At 38.0% G+C, this 26,482-nt stretch overlaps 1 protein-coding gene across 2 annotated transcripts in view; it reads right to left on the bottom strand.

Annotated features, from left to right (window-relative positions):
- The window catches only part of xirp2b (xin actin binding repeat containing 2b), a 40,569-nt gene extending 19,226 nt beyond the window's left edge, over window positions 1-21,343 (bottom strand). The window contains exons 1-3 of one of the 2 annotated variants that reach the window (XM_088083225.1): window positions 21,080-21,343; window positions 20,210-20,265; window positions 19,773-19,970 (exon numbers count right to left, since the gene is read on the bottom strand). The gene's annotated coding sequence lies outside the window, so the exon portion shown is untranslated. Of the gene's footprint in view, window positions 1-145; window positions 290-19,772; window positions 19,971-20,209; window positions 20,266-21,079 lie in introns of those variants that run through there. The other variant, XM_042495135.2, reaches the window with a different exon arrangement.
- Window positions 21,344-26,482: the final 5,139 nt, after the last annotated feature.

The following is a 26,482-nucleotide window of genomic DNA, read 5'->3' as shown; positions in this document are numbered from 1 at the left end:
TCTCTGCCAGTATTAAAAGGAGATATTATAATGTATCACATTTTTTGCACATAAAAACATAATGTAAAAAAAGCTTAAATCATTCACATATTTTTACAAAATTCCACTCCACTCAAACACAGCTCTCAGAGCGCTCATCACCTACCAGGCAAGGTGGATATCAAAAAATATAAAAATATGAACTCAGCACGTAAAAATCCCACTGGGAGGCCGCTGTACCGCCGGCTTGCAGGGTTGTTCCAAGCCAAAAGCAAATCCCAGTCAGCGTTGGAGACCAGCTCCAGTACTATGTGTTAACTTCTGTCCAACAAGCAGACAGTGACAGCTGATTTTATTTTAGACCCTCCGCCCACTTGCAAAAGATGGGCCTGGGGTCTGTTTTTTTTTAGAGAGCAAGGCCTTCGTGCCTCCCATGTCAAGTCCCAAGAAAATTCATATGGAAATACTTCCTGTGACTCCTCTGCAGACGGTTGTGTACTAATAAATCAGGTCAGCCCAGTTTCATCATCACAGCTTCCATCAGAGTGCATTGCATACTCCAGCAGCTGTTACCGCCTGTCATTATATGCCAAATTATGCACATACAAATTCACAACAAATACTTTGAGAATCTCTCATTATTCACTGCTTCTGTGAAACTCTCAACAGTGTGAAGGGGATGTCGGATAGGTGCGGACTCAAGTGACTGTAATTGCTGGTGAAATGTGTTGGCTGTGCGCTGTGCTTTGCTGTTGGTCTGAAATGGGGTCAGTGATGTAATGCTATTTGTTGAGGAGAGAAGGGTTAAGGGGGTCGTAAATATGCCAAGAGACACCTCAGAGTGTGGAGGAGCCAGCTCATCTTGTTTGGCCCAGCTGGAGACAGTGGCGCCAGCCTGACTCTGGTAGTGTCAGTGCTTGGAGACCAGACATGTCTGCCAGGCATCTGCATAACCCTGTTCATCCTCAGCATGTGTAACTCATACCTGCATTGCCATAGACCACCTGTTTTAAAGAGACACTCCGAAATTCCTGCTCCTGCCAAACCTCGCTGAACTAAAATTCAAAACATGATCCTGTACCCCTGTTCTCCTGTTCATTTAAAATGTAAATTAATATAATTCATTTTTTAAAAATGTAACACTTTCAAAAAACAAGTTAGAAAGAGCTTTACAAACACAAAAGAATTGAAAAAATTACCAGACAAATAATAAATAAATAGAATGAATAATTAAAACACAGTAAAAACAAATTAATTAAAATGGAAGTATAAGTGAGAAAAGGCAACAGAGACATAATTCTGAAAACCCAAGTGCATTTTTAAGAGATTTGAAAGAAGACACAAAGCCTGCCTGATCTCAGGTCGTTCCAGAGTCGTGAGGCCATGGCACCGAAGGTTCGGCCTCCTCTGGTTTTTAGCTTTGACCCAGGAATTATCAACAGACCTCCTGCCAGAGGGTCTCAAGCTGCATTCAGGCTCATGAGGCATTGGTAAGTCAGTGATATAATCAGGAGCCAACCCCAAATGTGCTTTAAAAGTAATCATTACATTTTCAGAATCAGCTCTAAAATGAACAAGTAACCAGTGTAGAGATGCTAAAATTGATAATCCGGACTATTCTATTGGATTTTGTTGTTTCGCTACAGCATTTTGAATGAGTTTAAGTGTGGACAGGTTGAGATAAAAGTAGTCTAAGCGAGAAGTAATGTAAAAATGGATGACAGTTTCTAGATTCTCAGCAGAGAAAATAAAATATCTTCAAGATATTACAAAGATGCATAAAACACAGCTGAATGACTGACTTAACGCGTTGGTTGAAATTAAGTTTGTTATCAAAGGTAAGACCCAGTTTTCTGCACAGGATTTGAATCTCAGTGTGTGGATATCTTTGTTGGTGTTTGGGACTGGAATCATAGACTGTATAAAAGAGTGGATGTTGCCACCATGGTGTAACCCATAGGCTTGTGGACTACAGTTTGGCCATCAGAGGGTTGTGCTGTGGATCTGACTGAGAATACAGAGGAACAACACTGTGGAAACAACTCGTCAGTCACAAGGTAGACACACCCTGGAGCACACATTACTTTATTGTTTGTTTTACTATACGTGGTACCATAATTTACAAAATTAACCTCACGATGTATTGAAAGTAACAAGTCAAATGTTAGTCATTAGTCCAATGAGAAGTGGGGACATTTTCTTATTGACTTCTATGTGATCAGACTTATTTTTGCAACCAGATCTTAGCCAGGAAGTTCAGATTTTAGGCAGAAGTTATCTAAAATGAATGAATCCAGAGATGGCCCTTTGAGTATGGGTTAAAATAACAGATTTAAAAAATATCAGTTATAAAGGTGAGAAACTGATAAAAGCTAAGACAAATGGAGAGTGTGAAAGAAATATTTCGTTACAGACACAAGTTGGAAAAATGTCCAGTGAACGATGATTTTATTTTAGTAAAGACACTGGTTGGGTGCTAAGTAGTGACTGACTTAAATTCTCGCAGGGTGCAAGGTGATTAATATGATCCTGGTGTTGCCCTGCCAGCATTAGAGTAATGGAAGTCACAATCATTTTTATCTTAATGAAAGTCAAGAGCAAGAAAGCATTATGTGAAAAAAAGAAGAATCTGCACACTTGTGTCAGTGTTTCGAGGTCTCATGTTCTTTTCATGACGACCCTGCTTTATTCTGCTCAGAGCCGGTCGTCTGTGATCCATAGCAGAGTTAAGTCATGCGGTGAGGGTAGAGGGAAAGGAGATATTTAATGCTCTCTCTCTTTTTTCTCTCCCTCTACCTCTCTACATCTCAGGCTCTATTCAGAATGAACAGGTAAATTAGTGTGCTGTATAAGTCTTCAAGCTGTCAACACATTGTAATTATAATAAAGTAGAGAAAAAAGGTAAGAAAGCCAAAAGAGCGTTAGCGCTAATAAAACGTATAAAGCAGAGAGAAAATTGAAACAAAACGATAAAACACATACACACAGGATGGAACATCGCAAGATAGTTTTGTTTCTTGTCTTATTTTCAACAAATCACAAAAAAGAGCAAAACCAACAATACATTTATCTTATTAGGAAGCATTGTCTGTGTAGTTTGTAGAAACCGTGTGAACTCTGAGTTATTTTAAAGTCCATTCATCACCATTTGTCTTCTCCTAAACCCTAAACTATATCACTTCCCTTGCCCAAACCTAATCACGTAACTTTATGTTTACTACGTAACGTCATTCATGGGATGTTAATTCATTCATACAAAGTATTGTATGCATAAATATCGTATGAACTGTTGTTTAAAGACATGTCGACCCATTAAGTTGTCACTGTAGCCACACAGTCGTCGCTTAATTTTGTAGCTCAGTGTGCTGGAGTGAGGAGCCAAAACAAAAAACGTGCTACTGCATGACCATTACTGGAAATGACATTCTATACTGGTTATTGGTTCAACTTTGGGAACAAGGAACTGGTTTGTAATTTAAATCATAAATACAGACCGTGGGATGTTGCTCAGAAAAACAACAAAAAACAATAATTTGCAAAACAAGAATAATATACAATAAATACAGAAACAATGTCCTTAAGCAAGGCACTAAACCCCTGGCTGCTCCCTCACGAGTTGACTCAATGCCAACCAACACAAGTGTTTGGTCGAGAGCCTTAGTGTCAATTTGTAAACCTCCCTCCTCTCACAACTACCCACCCAGACTGTGGCTGTAAATATGTGAGCTCTTTGTCACAGTGCCTGATTAAATAAGAGAGAAGCCCAGAGGAGAAGCCTCTGAGCTGTTTGCATTACAACGTTTAATTAGATTCCCGAGGAAACAAAGGAAATGTCACATTCACAAAAGCTGACTGACACTTCTGCCTGACATAGTTTGTGATGCCGATACTGTAAACAAATATGGTTTTATGTCAGAGGCAATCAGGGGATTATAATGACATAATGTCAAAGCCTAATGATAGCTCTATATCTCCAATAAGGGACTGTTTGTTATTTATGAGAGGGAATAGGGGTGGGGCAAAGCAGGGACAGCATGTCAAATCATATTTACGCACTGGGGAGAGACATACAAGTATGTATTTTATTTCAGCTTAAGGGAGGAAGATACAACTTTAAATGGTTGCACTTTGCATTTATTTTAAATACTATGTGAACCCCAAAACTGCAGGCTGGTTTAAAAGGCATGTTTTCTTTAATAATTACCAAAATCACATAATTTATCGTAGCTAGAAACTGCAGACGCAGACATTATTGTCAGAATTTTGCTTGAACATATCATGCCCATGATAGTTTCCATCACGATCAAATTTTTCATTTAAAATAGTTATGTTTTATTATAATCACGTTATTCTACATGTCTCATTAAAATTTTGCCAAAGAGAAAGTGTTTGCACTAATGAGAGCCTGTAAAAAAACAACCATGAAATTCTGCGCTCCTGTATGCATAGCAACAGTAAAAATTAAAGCTGATCTGCATTTTGCTTAAGAAATGAACTTTTTTTGGTGAGAACTCTCATTCCTGTGCTGTTCGCTCATTGCATTGACTTCAATACCTACATTTTGTGTGAATATAAAAAAAATATGGTTATTTATGGTGGAGGAATGGTCATGTATTTCCCCCAGTCACTCAGGGAGGTTAAAAAAAATATTTTAAGATTTAAAAACAAGTTACACCCCATCCATCCCCCTCCTCTGATAAATAAAGAACAGTCACAGAACAGAACACAATATAACAATGCACTTTAAAAAACAAATATTTGAAATATGGAGTGTTAATATGATGGTTGATAATTAAGACATTTTTTTAAAAAAAATCAGCATAAAAGAGCATTTATCTTTGCAACTGTTAATTATGACGGCAATATTTCCACACGTGATTCTTTGTTTAATGAAAGAAATAACAATTGTTTCAAAGTTAATGCTAATTTTCACCAGACATCAATTGCAATGCAAATGTTTGCATCTGTGGTTCTGTAAAATAAATCAGTCATCTTAGACATCTGCAGCAATTAGCCACTGCTAATTATCCGCTCTGCCATCAGAACCACAATTTTACAACAACAACATATCTTATTAAATCTGCAATAAAAGTGAATTACGACAGCCGCTCGTCATCTCCTCCTGTTTTATTGACTCTCTCCTACATAACTGCTGATACAGAAAGCTATTTCATGTACATTTCTGAACTGTATGTTTCATCCATAACTCGGGTAACTTGAAAGGCACATACTATTTCACTGTTTTTGTTCTGTTGAAATATTGCCAACAGTGTTTTTCATTTTCATCCTCTCCCCAGTAGAGGCTTGGTGTAGCTCACATCAATGAGCACTGCATGCAGACCACAGGCTGATAGCACCATGGGTTGCATGACAATGAGCCACATCTCTGCCAGATGCCATTAGAAGTGAAGCAATGAATCACAAAGATTCTTGGATTCACACACTTGCAAAGAAAAGCTTTTTTGTTATTATTATGGAGCAGAATTTGCTCTTTTTTTTATTCTTTAATTGAAGCCACACTTAAAGTGATGAATAAGATGATCTAAAACCCCTGAAATTGAGGAATTATTAACTACTTTTACTGCAGCTATCTTGCAAAAAGTACACAAGTTATAGTGCTTGTCTTTTCTCGTGATTTCTTCCACTCAGACGTTTCTAAATTAATTTCTTATTGCCTTAGCTTTTGATCAGTCTCAAGTGGAGGAGTATAATGTGTAATGGATGAAGTGAAATGAAATGTGCACATCAACCATAAAGCCCAACAAGCCTAACAGATGATGTCAGGTGTGAGAGGCGAGTGATATGCTGTATTTTAAGAAGTGGTATGAGGCAGCTCCGAAGTGTCTGTACAGGGTGGCGTCATGTCGAGTAGCAGCAGCTTCTTTAAGCTCCTCACAGTCACTGCTCTGTGTGTGACACTCTCTGCTACACACAGAAAGTATCACTTTGTGCTTTTGACCACAGGCCACCTGGCAGTACTGAAGGGAGCTACACAAAACAACCCCGCAGCCTATCAGCAATGTATGTCCACTAACTAACAAAAATGAAATCATTAGTTTGAATAGAGAGCTTTATGGAGCGAAATGGAGGGTACATATTTGTGCTTTCAATCAGATAATTCCAGTGTTGAACAAATTGAATTAGAAGAGTGCAATTTTAGCGCACAGCAAGGGTAAAGTAATGTAACGGTGTATGACGCTGATTGGTTCTAACTCCATTACTGTCGAGAGAGAAAGCTGAATATGAGAGGAAGCTATTTGTTCATTATCAGGAAGGCCATTATCTTTGACGAGCTAGGTCTCCCGCGGTCCACAGAAAACATTACAAGACCTCATTTCTACCAGGCACATACACCCACAACCCTCCTAGCCTGATAACAAGAATCCCATTCTGTTTGTCCTCAGAGATTCAATGAAACACAATGGACAAATGAAAACACCTGGCATGAGATGACATTTCGGTTTATAAAACCTGCTACCTTTTTCTTTGTCATCTTACAAATTAAATTTTATTCCTGTGAAGCACTGAGTGACCTTGCTCTGTGAAAGGTGCTGTACAAAATAAACTTTACTTACTTACTTAACTGCAAAATAAGACTGAGTGCCCTGTTTTAACCATTTATAGGGCATGTTATAAAGTGCACGGCACAAGTGCATTCAGGGGGGTTCAAGAACACCCTTGCTTGTTAAACGGTCAATAATCTGGGTGCAAAGAACGGCATAGAGACAAAGCGGTTGTTTTTAGTCCCTTAATTAATCATAGATGTGATTTTGTGTACCACGAATTCAACCAACCAGTGTCATCTCCCTGCCCTTTAAAAGCCAAGTGTACCAACGCCTGTATAGTAACGCAGTTCACTTTGTAAACTCTGTTTTTAAAGGTGCTACATAAAAATGTTATCATTATTATTATTATTATTATTATTATTATTATCATATTTTTATTTGATGTGAATCGGATTTTTTTCGCTGTGCCATGGCTACCTTGGAAACCTTCAAAAAGCCACAAATGGTTTTCAAGACTAATTAAAAACTTGAGGCTTTACTATAATGACATTGCATTTCTAATTAAGGCATTAATAAGCAGCAATGAATCAAGTTCAAAGGCTGTTTCTACAAATCATCTTTCAATGCAAAAAGGGCCCTGGAAATAGTAAAAAAAAAAAAAAGAGCTTTCTTTGATTTTTGAGATTTGTAGCTTTCATAACTGCAGTTTTATTTGAACAGGATTCACATACAGTGTCTAAAAGATGCAATGTGTTTAACCATCTGCATTTTCTTAATAAAGCTCTTTCAAAACAGAGAAAAGAGATCCCTGGCAGGAGCAGAGCATCCTGACTGCCAGGGACACAGTAATGATGCAGTATCATAGATAATATTATGCATACTTCTTTATCTTTATATATGGAAATGCTCTCAGGGGGCAGCAGGAAGACAGCAATGAGGATACACCGCTTAGCTGCTAATCGGCACCACAGGGCTCAGAAATACCTCTCCTTTGGTTTTCAAATTGTTTGGAAATTAAAGACGCCCCTGGAGGTGGTTCTCCTGCTGCCTCATTGGAAAATTAGGTAGCGCAGGTCTAAAATCCAGGCAGTGCCTCTTCCCCTTGGAACCTGCAGCGAGGAACCCTCTCATGCAAAGCCCGACCCTCACTTCAAAACACTGTACGGACTGAAATCAAAGTCGAGGGAAATGCTAAACAGCCATCTGAGAGACAAGAAACAAAACTGAAAATCGAAGTAAGCTTCTCCCACCGGTCTTTCCTAATGTCTTCAAAATATCTATGCTCATTTTCAAATGACACTGTGATCTCATTTTGCTCCCACTACCACTCAAATGAAATAATGCAGGTGTTGTAGCTTCAGGCGTCAATACAGAAAATCCTTGCAAGCCGTCATGCCAACATGCCTATTTTTGACATTTCAATGCTGCTGTGCACAGATTAGACATTTTAGACCTCAAGTAGTTTAGAAGGCAGTTAAAGCTTCCCAGACTCTATGTTTGTCCCTGATATATTTAGTGTGGTGTTGGGTCACTGGCTGCTGAAGAAAGGTGGTTTCCAACATGACTGAATGACTGAATACTAACACACACACAATCAAACACACAAACACGCAGTCAAAAATGAAAAAGTGAATGTTAAATATGTCAAAAACTTAAGGCAGTGAAATACATGTAGGCATATGTTTTATGATAAACATAAAGTGTGAGTACCGCACGAGCACAGTATTCAAATTAAGTCATGTCAACCGAATTAGAAGCAGCATAGTAATGTTAATAATATGTTGCAGTGACGGTCAGCCTTTTATTAATACTTCTGAAAATAAAGCACTGCATACTCACAGTCCTCTCTGACAGGCGATGGAGGCCATTAGGGTTGAAGCCATTACAAACCACACCAGATAATACATTTTTCGAGAAAGATAGATTGTTTTCTATTTGCACAAGTCATTTTCTGATCCCTCTGAAGGCAATAATGTATTACTGTAAATTAATAATTCGCCATTATGGCAAACATGACTATTCGCTCTCTCTGTTCGAGTTAGATGAAAGTATCAATGCACTCCCATCTCTGTGTGGTAAGTATGTAGATCGGCAGGGGCCTTAGTTTGGTATAAAGACTGAAAGCAAGGGGTAGCAGCTAGCCTGGCTCTGTCTGGAGGTATTATAAACAGGTTACCAGTACCTCTAAAGCTCACCAATTAACACAAAAGTAAAAGTAACTTAACAAGAATTTGTAGTTTTCAAATGTTATAGATATTGTCAATTAATTCATTAACTAATTTCAACTAGCCGTTTCTTTACTTCTTTTTTTTTTTTTAAAACTAAAAAAGCACTTGGGACAGAACAATCTAGACTGATATATAGCACAACAGGTGAGAGTAAAAACATTTAAATTTTTATATTTTGGGGTGAATTATCCCTTTAACATACAGGTATGAGAGTGATATCAATTTTCTTATCCAACTCTTGGAGAGAGAGACAATCTAAGCATATTTTTTTAAAAAAAATGTCAAACTATTCCTTTAAATTCGTAAACTACCTATCAAACAATACATTTAAATATGTGTTATCTCACTGCAGACTCGCACACAGAGAACATAATGCTTCAAGAGTTCACAGATTTGTCCCTGCAGACTTGCAGTTGCCATTGTTTAATGTACAGTACAGTCAGACTGAGCTGTGAGTGTTTGTGCCTCCTAAGAGTCTGAAGACAGAGGGATTTCTGTGAAAGCGCCAATCTCTCACTCCCAGCTGTCCAAAGCTGGCCTTTAGGAAAAGCCTCATTGGAGAACACTGATGGACAGAATGGAAGCAGCTCATGTGCGAAACTCTTGGAGTGTCTGGCTCTTTCTCCTATATCATGTGCTCATCATTTCATGCATAAGTTGCTCTTTGGGTTTGTGTAAAGTGTTTATTTCACTGCCTAAAATATCTGAAATTTCTTTTAAAAAATCTGATTTCTTTAGCTAATATGAGAACCATGTTTAACCACATTATATGAGTTACTGTCAGGTTATTTAGGATGTACCATGAGGTAGATACAATTCAACGCTGCAGTTAAACCACTCTCTCTTACTCTATTTAACAACTTAATCCAAATTGCCAATTAAGGGGGGATGTAGAAAATGTATTGCCACTGTTAAGAAAAAAAATACACATTTAACTAGCACATCAAACTGCATAAGGCAGATTTCAAAAACTCACATGACACCAGAGAGATTCACAAATTCATTAAAAAAAAACCAACAGTGAAAACAGCAGAATGTCGGTAAAATAAACAGACACTTAATATTAGACTGGGGTCTCTGATGCAGAGAGGCAAGTGTCTTCTGGAGCAAATAATCAATTCTTCCTGGCATTGCCTACCCACACACACACACAAACAGGTACTTTGTGCTTTTAAGCCCCCAGCCAGCTTTCAGAGCTCCCACCACTGAGAACAAAAAGCCGGCAGCACTTTGTTTCAGATGCTCAGTGGGGTGGGGTCTGTGTCTGCCCACCGCACGTCGTTTGTGCGTGTGTGTTACTGCATCCATAGGTGTTTGTGTGTGATGGTGAACTGGCGTATGCTAATAAAGCTTTTGGGAAAGCTTTGAGTTGGTTGACTTCACTGCGACAAACAAATGCAACACTGCACTCACTTTGCTTCTGCAACAGTTCAAGATTTACTTTGGGGACTCCCTGGCCAGCACAGCAGGTTCAGGCCTTTTGGGTGGCTGCCAATCAATATGACACCGACTTTGGAGAAAAAATATCCATTAACTGAGTAGCACACTGCTGAATACAGTTTTTTTTTTCTTTTTTTTTTAAATCACTCAGTTTTACAGCGAGGGTAAAGTCCTGCACGAACATCAAGAGATCTTGAGAGCCGCACAAAGATTTTTCAGATCTGTAGTTATGAGATTACTCAACTTGAAAGGACTGCAAATTATAGCCTGTGTTCTACCGTCATATTTCACCCGAGTTATTTATTCTCAGAGAACTGCTGTGATAGTTTCACATTCATGTTGCACATAACAACATGGGCTGAATTCCCAATTCAGATGAAGGAAAAGATCTGAGTCAATGACACATTGATTGGATTTACATTAAAATTAATAATTAACACATACTATGAACATTAGAAATTCAGTTATGATGTTTCACTTTGTTGAAGATTTGCTTTCACAGCAAGTCATTTCTCACAGATCAGCTCTTCATACCAGCGCTTTGCCATGGCAACCAAATATTACCAAAAAGGTCATTTCTTCAAACCTTGATCATGTGTCAACTTCCAGTTAACATGTAAGATGAATAAAAAGAGAACATTGACACACACTCACACACGCACACACACACACACACACACACACACACAATACATTAGCCTTGAGGTGATGGTGTGTTTAGAAGCATGGCCCTCCCCCATCACAGCTGAAGTTTAACATGTGACTGGAATGCATCGAGGCATTTTAAATATTTCAACATGTTTGCTGAATCGGGGCAATGGGACTGAAATGCAATGACCTCTATCCATAAGCTGAAAAAACCTTCAATACGTCAGCAACTACTGGTAGCACTCACCTCCTTCCCTTTTCTAGGAAATTCAGTTATTTGAAATAACCTTAAAATCTGTAATAAACTGGCAGCATCGCTTTCGATCATCCAGAGGAGCAAAACATTAACACCACATCACAGCAAACAAAAGATGAGAACTGAGTGAAGTACAAACAAATCGTCACCTCAATCTGCTGAATCCAAAGGGGGATTATATTTCACTATCAATTAAGTGACCTGATTCTTTTTTTAAAAACCCTTTTCCGCATACATATAACCAAATACAAAGTCAACAAAGCAATGATATTGGTCTGGATACTTGATAAAAGTAAGAAAGCAACAATAATGAACAAAAAGATACTTGAAAACAAACAAAAGGAGTGCTGATTGTTTGGGGTTAGTTACATTTCATGTGAGAGTATTGCAGGATGGGTTTGGTTTGGTGTTATTAATTCTTTCTGTTCATGTCAGGCATACTTTTTTAAAACTCTTCTTTCTCTTTTCCTTTACTGCTGTCCTCCTTTTCCTTTCCTTCCCCAGCTACACAGTTGTGTTTACATTTATATCTGTATTATTACATCAGCTTGTTGACATTGTGACAGAGCTTAGAATTGTTGAATATATTTTAGCGAATTGTTCAAGTTGGAGGTTTCTTTTTCAGAGCTGATTGTTTTTCCAGTGATATCTATTTGGTTAGGGGATCTAACCATTGTGAGATAGACCTTTTCCTGCTTTTTCAGTTTAGTGGGATAGTAGTGTTTACACCCCTTTTACATTGTCTTTTCAAGGTGGGAATATCAAGCCGTTATGCAAGACGGGTGTGATGATGTGTTATGTATGGGAACCCATGCAGAAGATTTAAAAAGCAAGCCGCAGTTAGCTACTAACTCAAAGAAAACATAAAGTAAATTCCCGCAAATTGAGAAAACAATGAGGTCCAGGAGCCTCTTACCCTCCCAGCAGAGGACAAGATCAGCTGCCATATAACGAAGATGGTAAATGATTGTAATTGCCATTTTATGCCACTCATATTGTTTAGAAACCGATGCTATTTGCTTCCAGGATGCTGGCATGCTAACTAAAATCAAACACTGGAGCAGCAGTATGCCGGAGTTATGGTCTGTGTAGAAATGCAGAGGCAGCGTAAAGACGGGACTCCATAGGGACCCTATAGCGCCACCTATGTGTAAAAAAGGGCTAATATGAACCTAAAGAGGGATATTTCTCATGTGCTGTTCTGCCTAGACATCTATGGAGTAAAAGCAGAAACAAATATTACACCTTCCTTGAATCTGGGTCATTCTTCCAGAGGAGGAACATCATTAAAATGGAATGACAGGTATGTGTTTCCTATGATCATCATGTAGCACTGTGTGACAGATACTGTACATGGCTCTTCACTGCTTCCACCCACCACTGTCCATCAATTAGGGTGTCAGGTTTCTGTAAAATAATCACCCAACACTTTTACCCAGATTTAGACTTTGTTTCTTAACATGTGAAGCTCTGTGTAACCAACAAGGCAAAGATAGCGGCACCCTTTAGATCCAGCCTGAGAGAATAAATATACAGTAAAAACGTCAATACGGAGCGCTCACGGCTAATCCTAATGTCCTGCGCCAGTCGATTCGCCAATAGATTTTAAGATGCTTTTCATAAATGATATGTTTGAAATAAGCTGCTGAAACAATGACACAATCAATTTGCAAAAAACACACGACATCAGCAACATTCATAGCAACAGGGCGTATATTTAGCCCCTGCTTGTCCTATGACATAGTCATGCCTGACACCCAATCTCGACACCAAAAGCCACGACGGAAACTCAAAAAGAACCTAAAAATAACTGTCTCAAGTGACAAAAGACTGAACGCCATGACTCAAAGAAGGGTGACCTACATTACTGTCAATAAAATGTTCAGTATGCATCCTTATGACAAATTTGACTTGATCTCCTTGAGTCTGAATAAGGATACAGTATTGGTATGCAATGTGAAAGGCACTGGAAAAGAGACTTTAACCGTTTACTTTCAAAATAAAAGCTTTTCAGGTTTTAAAATAGAATAACTGTATGGCAAACACTTATCATTAAATCTGTAATGACACTTAAAAATAGACCTCCCCTCTCGTTATCATGATTAGACCCGAGAAAGCTGACTTTCTCTGTCAGTACTGAGTTATAATCATCTTCCCTTTTGCACTTGTCAACCACTTTGACACAAATCAATCAAAAATCTATTTACACACCACCGTCCCATTACATACACTTAGTATGCCTCCTGGACTAATGGCTTTATGTTGGGCAGTAAAATAACTACAAGGGGCAAGGAAGCTGTTATCTGAATATCTATGTTTGTGATGACATTTCAACTGTGCTAACAACGCGAACAGTGCTAACAATGGCAACAGTGCTGACAGAGCTAACAGTGTAAACCGTTGACGTTGTGGGTTAAGACAGCATTATCAAAGGTATTAACTGTATTACTGCGATGCAGTGGCAGCTATTAGTTAGAGATACACACACAGGGACCCTCGTGCACTCACATGCACTATAGTCCCAGCTGTCTACCACAACAACGAACAGAGAAGCCTTGATTATAACACACACAGAGGTAGTGCAACTTAATTCTCTGTCCAGGGGGCCATTGCGCTACAATATCTTTACATCGCTACTTGCTGCTAAATTAATGCTCTACAGGTCACATACAGCTTTTCGCAGCTCCAGCTCCTTTTTCATTTTTTTTTTATATTAAATATAGAGACAACAAAACTTTTTTACTCCATTGAGTACAAACTTACTACAGCCTGTCTAACCATTATATGCATGAACCTGCATGAGCTAACTGAGCTTTACAAGATCTAGATCTGCCTTTAAGTTAGTCATTCAACTCTTACCTGTACTTTGCCAAAGTTAAATTGTTTCAACAGGCAGCCCACATAAACACAAATACAACAAGGGATTTCCCTACAAGAAATTTAAAAAAAAAAAAAAGCAAAGGGGCAGTCTTTTCAAAGGGGAAAAATATTTAAAAAATGTATTATAAACAGTGAAATCCCCAGATATTACAGCACATTTGTTTGGCAAATAATGAAGTACTATGGCTGTAATCATCCATAAATTACTTTCCTGTCACAATTCCTGACATTTTAATTTAATTTAAAAATGTTAAACACAAAGAGTTATAAAATAATACTGTGTAAAGGTACTTTCTCAAATTTGTGAATGTCAATAGGGGAATATATCTGTATTTCATATCTTGATTAGGCCTTTTAGAATTGGGAATGAAATAATCAAGTCCAGATTGCCCTGTTAAGTTACTTCGCAGTTCTGTAATGTGGTAAAAAAAACAGCTGATGTCATATTAAGTCAATAATCATGGCTGTAATTTTTACCCAAATGAGTGCTATATCATTATTTGATATAGCACAAATAAAGGTGCCTTGCACTGAATGATATGATACAAAATGTTGCAGTGTGGTTAGAAACGGTGTATTTTTACATCCATGCTGTTTATTTTTGTGCTACAATGACTGCTTGTTTTGATTTAGACGTCCCGTTATCATACAAGAAAGGTCGTAACACATTGGCTCACATTAATTAATAGGACTGTCATGAGACACTAATTTAATGTAGCATTACACTGCTACAACAAAGACATAATGGCATGAAGGAGGAGTAGTTGTACCCAGCAGACTGTGGCGAGGCTTTGGTTCTGCTCTGCAGTGGTTTGGGCAAACTCAAAGATAACCCACAAGACAAATTTTATCCCTACATCAATTACCAGACTGCCCATAGTGATTTATGTTGACCAAAACTGTTTAGCGAACACATGTGCCCATTTTGCAAAATGTATCATGCTTAATTACTCTTTGCTGCAGTGAGAATGTCTTGCGGTGTAAGCATATTAAATCACAAGTCACATCAGCTTCAGCTGAAGTAGAAACATATCACCAGTGCAATGAGAGATTAATAACAGAGGGCAACGTTTGGCAACTGAGACATAATGAAAATTTTATTCATGTGTTGTTACAAGCATGTTTATTTGGATTTGATACATTTCAGTCATTAATGTTTTTCATTCGCCTGCAGTGGGGCCACACAGCATAAGAGAAACCCCTGGAGCAGACATAAATCTAAATCAGACTAAATCATACTTGAAAAGTGACCAAATCATTGTAATTCAGTGAGAGGACCAAATGTATCTCATTAGCATTTTACAAATTGCTACCTACTTATCTTCTTATCTATCTTATCTACCTATCGTCTTTTCAGTTATGGAAATTACAATCTCTGTTTGCAGAACTTTTTGTGTTTTGTATTTCCCAAAGTCAGAACTGAACTGAAAATAGAGCTTTTAGGGTTTTTTTGCACTGAATGCATGAAAAATCCAGAGATTGTATCTTAAAAGTCTAATTTGTAGGATTTAGTGGCATCTAGTGGTGAAGTTGCAGACTGAAACTCCTGTGTGCCAAGCATGCGCCCTATTTAGAGCCAGTGTTTATTTGTCCGTTTGGGCTACTAAAGAAAAAACCTGGTGAACTCTGTGGAAGAGGACCCACTCCGTATGCAGATATAAACGGCTCATTCTAAGGTAATGATAAAACAATTCTTTTTTTTCAGGTGATTATGAAAACATAGTAATGAATATTATTTTCCACCTCTGCCAATATACCCCCCCAACAGCCGGAACACATGGGACACAGCACAACACATCTTGTGCAGCATGCCCACAGCAGAGCTCTTCACTATGATTCACTAAAGCTGCTACACTGACCAGGACGCAACACGCATCCATACAGGCAGCATGCTGCTCTTTTCTGGTTTTATGCAATTGGTCTACTTTTTTTCTCTATGTGTGGCTCCATGGCACTGTCTTATGTTGTAAAAACAACATACTTTACTTTGCTGCAATAAAAAACATTTTTTTGTTTTTTGTAGTTTTATATTGTAAAAACAACATAAGACTGTATAAAAAAATATTCAAATGATTAGCGTATTGTACCAGAGGTGATACAACACAATGCACCTTTGTGGGTGTTTTTACTTTTCACATTAAAAAAGAAATACACAAATTATTGTATCCTGTTGTTAAAATGATCCAGTTCATTAATTCAGTACCTGTTAATATAGCCTATAGGGCTTGAAATTCTCCATAAACCAACTACATTATCATTAAAAACTCAATATGCACACAGTGAAGCTGGTAATATCCACACTCTACAGAGTGACAGAGTCTGTGTAGCTGGTTAAAAACCCCACTCCACCCCGCTTACGTGACACATCACGTATATGCCCCATGCATTTTGGCTGTAAATCTACACACTGGACTTTTAAGCTCAGGTTTAAAACTATGGTGAAATCAACTGAGTCCAGGCTGTCTATGTGCAAATGTTTTAGCAGATCATTTAAATGTTGCTCAAATCTATGAGGTTTTATGTTATTTTGTTGAAACGGCTTTGCTGCTATTCTTGGCTGCATCTCCCTTGTAAAAGAGATCTTTGATCGCAGTGGGACAAACCTAGTTAAATGAACATTAAATGAAGAAATAAAAAAACAACATCCCACAAACAAACAAAAAACACATACACCAAAGCACTAAACATATTAATAGAAATCCAAGTATAAACAGACAGATTATATATTCCAGTATAGTACAGAAAATATCTTCTTCAAGCAGTCTCTCCTCATGATTTGTGTGTGTACCTACCAGCCATCTTGTGGTAAAACAGAATTACTACAACATTAGTTTGCTGCATATGATGTTATGAAATCCAAGAGAATTATTCATTTTCTCGGACAGTTAATTTCTTTTCAGGGCTACATACTTTGTACTGGAGGCAAAGAGACAACTGCTTTGTGTAGAGGCAGGAAATCTTTCTGTGAAGTGGTAATCACTGAATCAGTTATTCTACTGCCCTAAAAATAAACACCCTTTGGTTAATATTGATCACACAACACAACATCGACCACACAGTAAGTTGCGGGTTTTAGGCAAACTGGAAAAAATGTTTTTTATTGCAGCAAAGTAAAGTCGATGCATATTTCAACTGTAATATTTCAAGCCTGTTGCTCCTACTGTTGAATACAAATGAGCCACATGCATAAAGCCAGCCAACCTGCTGAAAAAGTAATTCAATGCTCCTAAGCTCTAACGTTCATCCAGTACTTCTGGTTTCATTATTTATGTAAAAAAAAAAAAATAGAAAAATCTGGCAGCGTACTCTATGATGGAGTGAGAGATCTGAAAAATGTCAATCCAGGAAGCTAATATGCTGCATGGTCCATTTGACATACATGCGGACGTCTTTCAAACTAAATGAAGATTTACTACTGTGCACACGCTCATTTGTTACAGTTGTCATGGATACCTTGTCACTCAATTTCATCAGCTGTTCCCAGTGCTGGGATATGACATGATTGGCTCACACACACACACACACTGCTAATCATGCCTTCTGCCAGATTGTCTTACTCTATTAAAATCATTCATGTTGGGCTGATTCTGCCCATTGTTCTTCTCACATTGTGAAATTACTGAGAGCAACAGCACCCAATGAGAACTTACCAATCTTTACAAAACCATCCGAGCACATTTGTGATTGCACAACTGAACTATCCGAACACTAATCATCAAATGCTGGTGAATGAAGAAACTTTGCAAAAATACTGCAACTGGCTGCTTTTTAAAATGCTGGATTTTGACAAGATTAGAACTAAGTGCTAACCTGTGGGGCTGAAAAATGAAGCGAAATACCGCAGTCCCTTGAATGGCCATTCGAGGCTAGCTCTGAAGCTAGTCAATTCCAGGCCCCAAAGAAAGCTGTGCAGTGTTGCAGCCAATCTTTCCCAGTGGTCTTTCACAGTATTGCAGTGAGAAAATCCCCTACAACCCAAAAAGCATTTTTCCTGTAAGCCACCATTATAACAGAAAAATCAGTAAAACTGTTGACAGGACACCTAAAACTGCAAACAAGGTGAAATATGAAATTTTCTTTTCTGAATTTAGAGCTATGGTGGTTTTGTATTTGTAAAAGTTTCCTAACGGTGAGAAAAGCTATTTAAAATTCTGTGACGTCATCACAATGTTAAATCCGTGAGCCGAGCGGGAACTTGTTGGTGGGGCCAGCAGGACAAGTAAACCCACAAGTTAGAAAATCTTTTCTGGCATATGCCACTGGAATGAATAGACACCATCGTTATTCCGGTAATATCAAAATCTGTGGTCAATCTTTCTAGCCACCCATGTTAAAATACCCAACTTACCAGCAGAAATAAACATATTTAGTACACAAAACAACGAGTGACATCAGGGTAGCTATGTCCATTATTTTTTTAAGTCTATGATCAGAACAGATAAAGCAGCTTTTCCACTAGGGACAGTGGAAAAGTCTGTGAAAGTTTATATGGCGAACATCTTGGGGAACCATTGAAAACTTATACGTATTGAGCAGATAAGAGAGAAACACCAGCCTTCATTTTTTGTCATCATGGAGACTTGACAAATATAAGTCCAATATTCACTTCCTTTTCCCTCTTAAATGTTTCCTGCAAATGGTGGAGAATTGCAAGTGAGCCTCTCATTTTACCTGTTTATTTATACTCTCCCATTATTGTGGAGTGGTCTCCACGGATATGTGACTTCACACAGAGTGACTCTGCAGTGAAGTGCTTGTGAGGAAGGATTAGTTTAGAAAGCAGCAAAAACATGGGCGGTAAATATTCATGAAGAAATGACAAGTACAGGCCTTATGTATAGCCTACGGTCAAAATATCAACGTGTATTTCAGTAACAAACCAAAAAGATCAAAGGCTTACACGTTATTCTCTAAATTGCCTTTGAGCTGATTCCTTTGAGCTAAATATGTATATTGTTGCCTTTTTGCTTCCCACATCCATTTGGGCAGCATATTTTTTTAACTGCCACAGGTGGATTTCGCTGACATCTTTCAGCATATTTTAAGAAAATTTTAGGTCACAATTATCCTGGCCAAAATTATAGCAATTTATGATATTATCCCGGTAAACCCTTAAAATGGCACCAAGACATACTGGATTCTCTTACCTCATATATATATTTTATAAACCATACTGAGCTTTTTCCACACAATTTTATGGTATTAAAAAATTTGTCCAAATAAAGTCCTCTGCTTCTTTCATGATAAGACTGAGGGACGTGTCCCCTAGGTCTTTTTATTGCATCACAGATTAATGACCTTTTTTTTTTTTTTAGGAAAACATTTTTTGTAAAAAAAAAAAAAAAATCTTAAAAAGCCAGGGTTTTCCACTATTAAAACTTAAATGGCATCATACCTGTGCTGATTCGGATCTTTTGCATTTTTTCGAGGTCAGTGCGTATTTGTATTCTGTTTTTGCAGAGTCTTTTTCATTGTTAGTTACCCAGCAGTTTTTTGGTTGCTGCTCGACATGATATTTACCATTATACCTATAATGAAAATTAACAACGATCAACTTGTGTTTTTTGATGCAATTTTGAACGACAACATAGGACTACCTACTGTAACAAAACATGCTCTGTCATGATTAACCATTTCTGTGGCCACCACACACTGCTTCTCATGGATGGTGTCAGTGAAGCCTAACAACAAACCCACAACAAAACAACATTCCTCATCACTGATGAGGTGCATGGCATTGGTTGTGTTACTATATAACGTTTTGACTTCAGGTGACAAACATTATACCCTTCCCCATAAAATGACCCGACATTCAATGACGATAATCGTACTTACAGTTGGTGAAAGTGAAGTTGATGATCTTCTCCCCCAAAGCCCCCGTGAATACTGAAGATGTGTTTAGAGTTCCTCTTTTGATTAATTGATCGATTAGCAGGCCAGTGGGAGTGGGACAGGAGAGTGGTTGCTGTTTACTCCGGTCCATCTCTTGATTGAATTTCCATTGTGGTGCAATTGTATCACCGGGTACTCTGACTGCAGGAGGGAGAGGACACAGGTCACCACACTCGACAGGATTCCACTTTCTTTGCAGCCTGAGGGGCCTCTATCGGCTGCAGAGAATTGACAAGCTGTGCACAAAAGCTCTCTACAGCTCCCTAAAGAGAGACACGCTTAGTGATTCTGGTACCATGTAAGGCAGAGACCTTTCACCCAAAGTTTAACAACCGCACTCGTTCACACAGCATAACATAAACAATACGTAAATACTTTACCTGATCTGAAACATAGATGATCACCCTTTTCTGATCCAAAATGCTTCTTGTGGCTGCTGGAAAGGAAAAAAACACACAAGAAAAAATACTGATGTTAGATCTGTCCACTGCGATGTGCTGAATGAAAGACACTGGATAGCCACTGTTAACCTGAGAGGAATGCATAATTTAGAAAGGCCAGGAAAGAGTGTCACGTGTAGCCTGGGCCTTTATGCATTCACAGCCATCAGGTTACACTGACCGGGGACGACTGACAGCAGACCACTTTGCTTCACAGCAAACCCGGACTTTTCAGTAACACAACAAGAAGGAAATATTAAGTGACAGATCTTCCTATAGGCGATGTAGGCGGCTGCCTAGGGTGGCGCCAAAACTGTCCACACCCCCCTTTGTTGTTTTTTTTTCTTCCTGATTATAAGGGAAATGGTGGAGTGAAATGTGTGCGGAGAGTGTAAAAGAAAATTAAAAGGCAAAAAGGCAGGATGCAAAACTAGAAGTACCACCTTGCAGTTGATTTATACAGTCAGCACAGTTTCAAGGTGGGCACCCAAGATTAGTGTAGCGCCCCTGCGCCCTAAATGTGGGCAGGGCCCGAAGTTCTTTTAAAATTAAATTTAGGGATGTATTGTGGGGGATTTTTTGCCAATATCAGCTATGCCGATATAAAAACAATTATTTTGACTGATAACCGATACGATATCTATATATATAAATTTTTTCCCCACGTTATTTTAGTGATCATCAAGTCAAGGAGATGGAGACATAATATACAATGCTTTTCTTGTTTTTAACAATTCAGAATTGATTCAAAAATCCTAAACATCAATTACAGACTAAATAATTCTGAGACCGTTTGTCGGATCGTCTTACCTTTTTCGCCGGTGAAAGCTGCCGGCTGTGCCGTTCAGAGGGATGAATAGCTCTTTAGCATCCTCAGTATCCAGCCTGGGAATTCGGGTGTTTTTACGGGACCTTGTTCAATAAATCCGTAATGACAAATCCGATATTTGGTGTCTTCCGTCCATATTTTATCCATATTTCGAAGATAAAAGTACATTAGCGTCGATGCTAAACGCCATATTAGTTTCCCATGGTGCCTTTGGAGAGAGGTCAGAGGTTTATTTCGGTCTTGTCCACCAATCGGAAGAGGATCCGACGCTTTGTATCCGCTTACGTCATCTGGAGCAAACTGCACTGTGATTGGCCGAATCCTTCTGCATCTATCGCTCTGTGTTATTGGTAGCGTCTCCTGTATTAGCATAAACTCTAGTAGCCCTATTTCTTCTTATTATTCTTATTCTTCTTATTCTTCTTATTCTTATTCTTATTCTTATTCTTATTCTTATTCTTATTCTTATTCTTATTCTTATTCTTATTCTTATTCTTATTCTTATTCTTATTCTTCTTATTATTATCATTATTATTATTATTATTAAGAGACAGTCTAACAAGTAGCAGGGCCTCATATGGATGTAATCTCTGTGTGGACTGCAGGCAGAGCAGGCAGGAGAATCAGGCCCCTCTCTGAAGTGTCAGGAGTGTGATGTGGCCCTCTGCATCATCACAGCTGCTTTGCAGAATGGCACAGATAATGGGGTACACAAACAACTGCAAAAAAAACTATGGGACTTTTTTTTTGGCAAAAATTAGTTTAATAAATAAGTTAATTTTTTTTCACTTTCTGATTCCCAACAAAAAGGTTTTCTACAACAAAAAAAGCTTGTACATAATAATACCTCTATACTTTCATACACACTTTGCTTTCATAACATAATATGCCTCTGGCTGATTCCAATATTTTATTTTAAAGCCAATACCTGCCGATACCAATGACGTGCTAATATTATTGTGCATCCCTAATTGAAATTACTTATATATGAACTCTGAATCCCACAGTAAATTGCCTTAGATTTCCTTTAATTTAGCTTTGCTTATTTTAACTAAACAAACCAGAATGAATTCAAAATATAAACACCAAATAGCATGAAAGGGTTATCAATGAAATAATCAAACACTACACAGGGTTAAAGAAGTAGTCTCCTATTATTTAGAAAATGTGATATAAAATGAATGGAAAATATAATTAGTGTAATGCACCCTTTAAACTCAAATGTTTACACTTTCTCCACAAAATTCAAATACACAAATTTGACATTTCAAAGGCCCATACTCTCCCACTCACTCATTTCACTCAATTAAGAGCAATAAAATAAAGGGTACCTGGTACTGTTCTGCGGATTTTGATGAGCTGTCTACCCATAAGTCAGTGTTCCTTGATATCTGGACATGGCGATGGATCCCTCCTGCACGAGAGCTTCTGCGTCTTTTCTTCCAGCGCGACCAGAGGAACTCGAAGCAGCCTGAGGCCTGTACTGAGAAGGTGATTTAGAATTAGCGAGGTAGCTTCAGGGTTAACTCTGGGTTTTCAGTACTATGCAGCTGGTTCTCTTTTTTACCGGGATAACTCCATGGCAATTTATGCTAAACAGCTAACCTGCTCTGCAGCAGCTTAACTTCAGGGTATCTGATCACAGCTTGTCAAATCCCCGACATCTGACCAATCACATCACTGGAAAAAAAGTGTCCCAACATGGACAAAAGTCTGGAGTGATGGGGTAAAAAAATGCTTATACTTCTTCTACAGGGTTAATTGAATCATTTTATCACTCCATCCTTTGTATTTCCACTGGTTTTGAAACAGAGATCATAACAGATAGAGAGATTGTTTATAATACTCGCAACATAATGATTTTAGCTGCATTTTATTTGGGCAAAGTTCATTTTATCCCCGCAGTGATATCTGACAATGTGACTGATTTTACACTCTGATTCATCACTGCAGCTCAAAATAACATGACACACCTACGGGATCTGAACTGGAAATAAAACAACAACTTTTATCAGAAAACTAGTCCACACACTGTTAATTGGCTCCTGTTATAATAACTGCAACATTTCGGTCAGGTAGACCCCATCAGTCATTAACTTCTTTTCTTGCCCAGGGTGCCAATTGTGCAAGTTCCGGCAGTGGAAACATTGAATGGCGCACTTTTGCAACTGACATGACAAATGTACAAACACTTTTTCATTAATATTTTTTTTCTCATGTGCTAGGTGCAATCTAAGCAGGCCACATGAGAACACCGGATTCTCATTAGCACTAATAAGGACGCCAAAACATGTCACACTGAAATTAAATAGCACTTGAGTATAAAGGCATTAAAATGCATCTGGATTTTGAAATGAAGACACTTAATGTCACAACATTTGGTGCACTGTCAAATCTCAGAATGCAATTTACCGACAGAGTTTACCTTTTTTTTCGCCCTGTAATGCAATAGAGGCTAATACTGCAGGAATAATTGTGCTGTTTGGGTGTAGCTTTGCAATAGCTTCTTAAGTGTGCAGTCCCTCTGAGCTCCGTTTATTTTTTCTAGGCCCTCTTCAATTATTTATGGTTATTAGAACAATTCTTTGATAAGAAGTGAAAAGAAACTAGACAAGAGGAAAAAAGAAGAAACAGACAATCCTGCGCACTGATTCAACTTTCAGCAGGCAGAACAGCAATGCTCCAAAACTAACTGAATCATGTCTGTTCACTGTTCACTTTTAGCTAAAGTTATTACCAGATAATCCATTGATCTAAAACTTAAGAGTTTATGCTGATGTATTATATATATATATTTAAATACAGTTTGTGGCAGTGTTTTGAATAATCCAACTAAACATGGATGGATTACTCAATGGTGAAAGAACAAGGAAGAGAGTTAAAATGGTCACAAAGAGACACAAAAAGTCCACAAAGAGATACAAAATAACTACAAAACTGGGCAAAACAACAACAAAATAACAGATGAAAATTCACTACAAAGAGACACAGAACAAGGAGACAAACTGACAAAACAACCAAAAAAGGAAAAAAAAAACTAGCTAAAAGATGACCTTAATAAAATACAAAATTGATTTAAAAAGGCCTTAAACACTAAAAAATGACACAAAAAAGTCACAAGGACACCCAAAATAACAACAAGGAGACACAAAATTACAAAAGAAAGACAAAAGAAATGAACTCAGAGAGACCCAAGCAACCACAAAAAGGCATAAAACAACCATAAGGAGACACAAAATGATTACATAGACACAAAACAACCATAAAGACACACTAAACCAAAAAAAGATGCTTAACAAAGACTGTTTGTCTTGCTCCTACGCAGGAGAGATGGTGGGGCCCTTTGCATATCAGTTCCCAGAGGCCACTGTCTCATAATGAATAAAATGAATGACAAAGGTTAAAATACACTGCCTTTCATCATTTTTATTTTACTGCAACACGACACATGCCCTTTCAACATGCCCGTTTTTCATGCATCTCATATGGAGGTGAGGTTGTGCTTGGACTCCACCTTGTTATTAGTGTAAACATTTAATGTATTCCTTTAAATTAGTAATGTAAACAACAGGTCTCTGTTTAAACATAATATGAGCACCAGACTTCAGAGTGCAGCTGTACCCTTGCATGGCTCAAAAAGTGTGCACATTGCCTTTGTGTATTCCTTCATATGTAACTGTGGTTGGACTGAAATTGTTTAAAGTTTAACTGCAGAAATGCTTTTCTGGAAGGAACTCATTAGCGCCATCTACTGCTCTTTGTGAGAAGCACAGGCAGCATGATGCCTGTTCAGTCATTAAGTTAACCAGACATTTGTGGCAATATGATACCAAGTCATTTTAAAATGCCACAGCATGACAAGCATGTGTTTAAAAAGTAAAATTAATGATGGATAAATTTCATTTCGCTGCTTCACTTTTAGGCTCTTGGAGCCTTGCATACTGTGTCACTCTCATGGATTAATGAGACATTTGAAATTAACAGCACAACTGTTGATATTAATAACACCTGAGTTTTCTGGGAAATAATATGTGTACTCCTAGACTTTCTGTGGTCAAATAAAGGCACTACAATTCTGACATTTTCCAAATGCAACATTCACTTTCCCCTACATGCCCAGTAATTAACAAGCACACCAAAATAAATCACACTGAACATGAGGGATGAGCATAATTCCCTCTCCTCTTAATCTCGGCAGACTCAGAACCAGCCATATACCCACCCACACTGTTGGCTCTGTTTGGAAATGATCATGACAAGAGAATTTATAAAAATAATTTTGGGCTTGCAGAACTTCTGTAGTTTCTCATTGTGGCCACAAGATGGTGGTGTGCTTCACTGATTTATTATACCACTCAACCTGAGAAGTAATGAGCTGAGGATTTGATGTTGAGTATTTTATTGCCACCACAAAACAAAGCTTTCCTGCTGTATTGCGCTCTTACCTAGCAGAGACCCTTTACTTTTGGCTGATTTAACTAGCATAACCCAGCGGGGACTAATTAAATTTGATATAGTGGTGCTATGGGTGTTTGCCAAGGCAGCTGTTTCTTTTTATAAGCCTCTTCATCAGCTTCATTACCATGTGCATCTTGTTTAAACCATAGCTATTGCAGAGACCACTGTAATGCTATACATTTAAGAGGGAAGTTATAGGCTACTAATGTTGAGGCAGAGGTGCAAAGTTCAATTTTTAAAATAACTAATAGCCCAGTGGAGACAAATATACAACATAGAAACAGATACAGCCATGCAGAGATCAAAGTCACACGGACTTTCTGATTTAGTGTAGAATAAAAAAGCAAATCCAGTCAGTGACTTACTTTTAGATACCTGTCGATTACTGAATGGGCCTATCAGGGACAGGGGCCCTAAGTGTCAGAGCCAGCCTGACCATGCCCTGCAAAATGTCACTGAAATTAATTAATTTCAACATGACCACAAAAAACACACAAAAAGACCACCAAGCACTGCAAAGGAACTGCAAAGAGACACAATATAACTGCTTATTTACGTAAAACAAACAAATGACAAAATGACACAAAACAAACACAAAGGACAAAAATTTACTTCAGAGACACAAACTAACCACAAAAGATACAATTACCTAAAGCACAGACTCAACAAATGAACTCAGAGACACAAAACAACTACACAAGACAAAAATTGATTTTAAAGAAACAAAACAACCACACAAAACAAAAACAAAAACTGACTTAAAAGTGACGCATAAAAAAACTAACAGATAGAAAATGACCACAAAAGACAAAAAACGATCTCAAAAGGGATACAAAACCACCACAGCAGACACAAAATAACCTCAAACAGATGCAAAACAACCTCACAGGTGCATAAAATGACTTCAAGAGACACAACATTACCAC

This window comes from Plectropomus leopardus, chromosome 10 (assembly GCF_026936395.1).
Source record: "Plectropomus leopardus strain MGB_pleo_1.0 chromosome 10, ASM2693639v1, whole genome shotgun sequence".
Taxonomy (NCBI): Eukaryota; Metazoa; Chordata; class Actinopteri; order Perciformes; family Serranidae; genus Plectropomus; species Plectropomus leopardus.
This window is presented reverse-complemented; position numbering and strand designations above follow the sequence as displayed.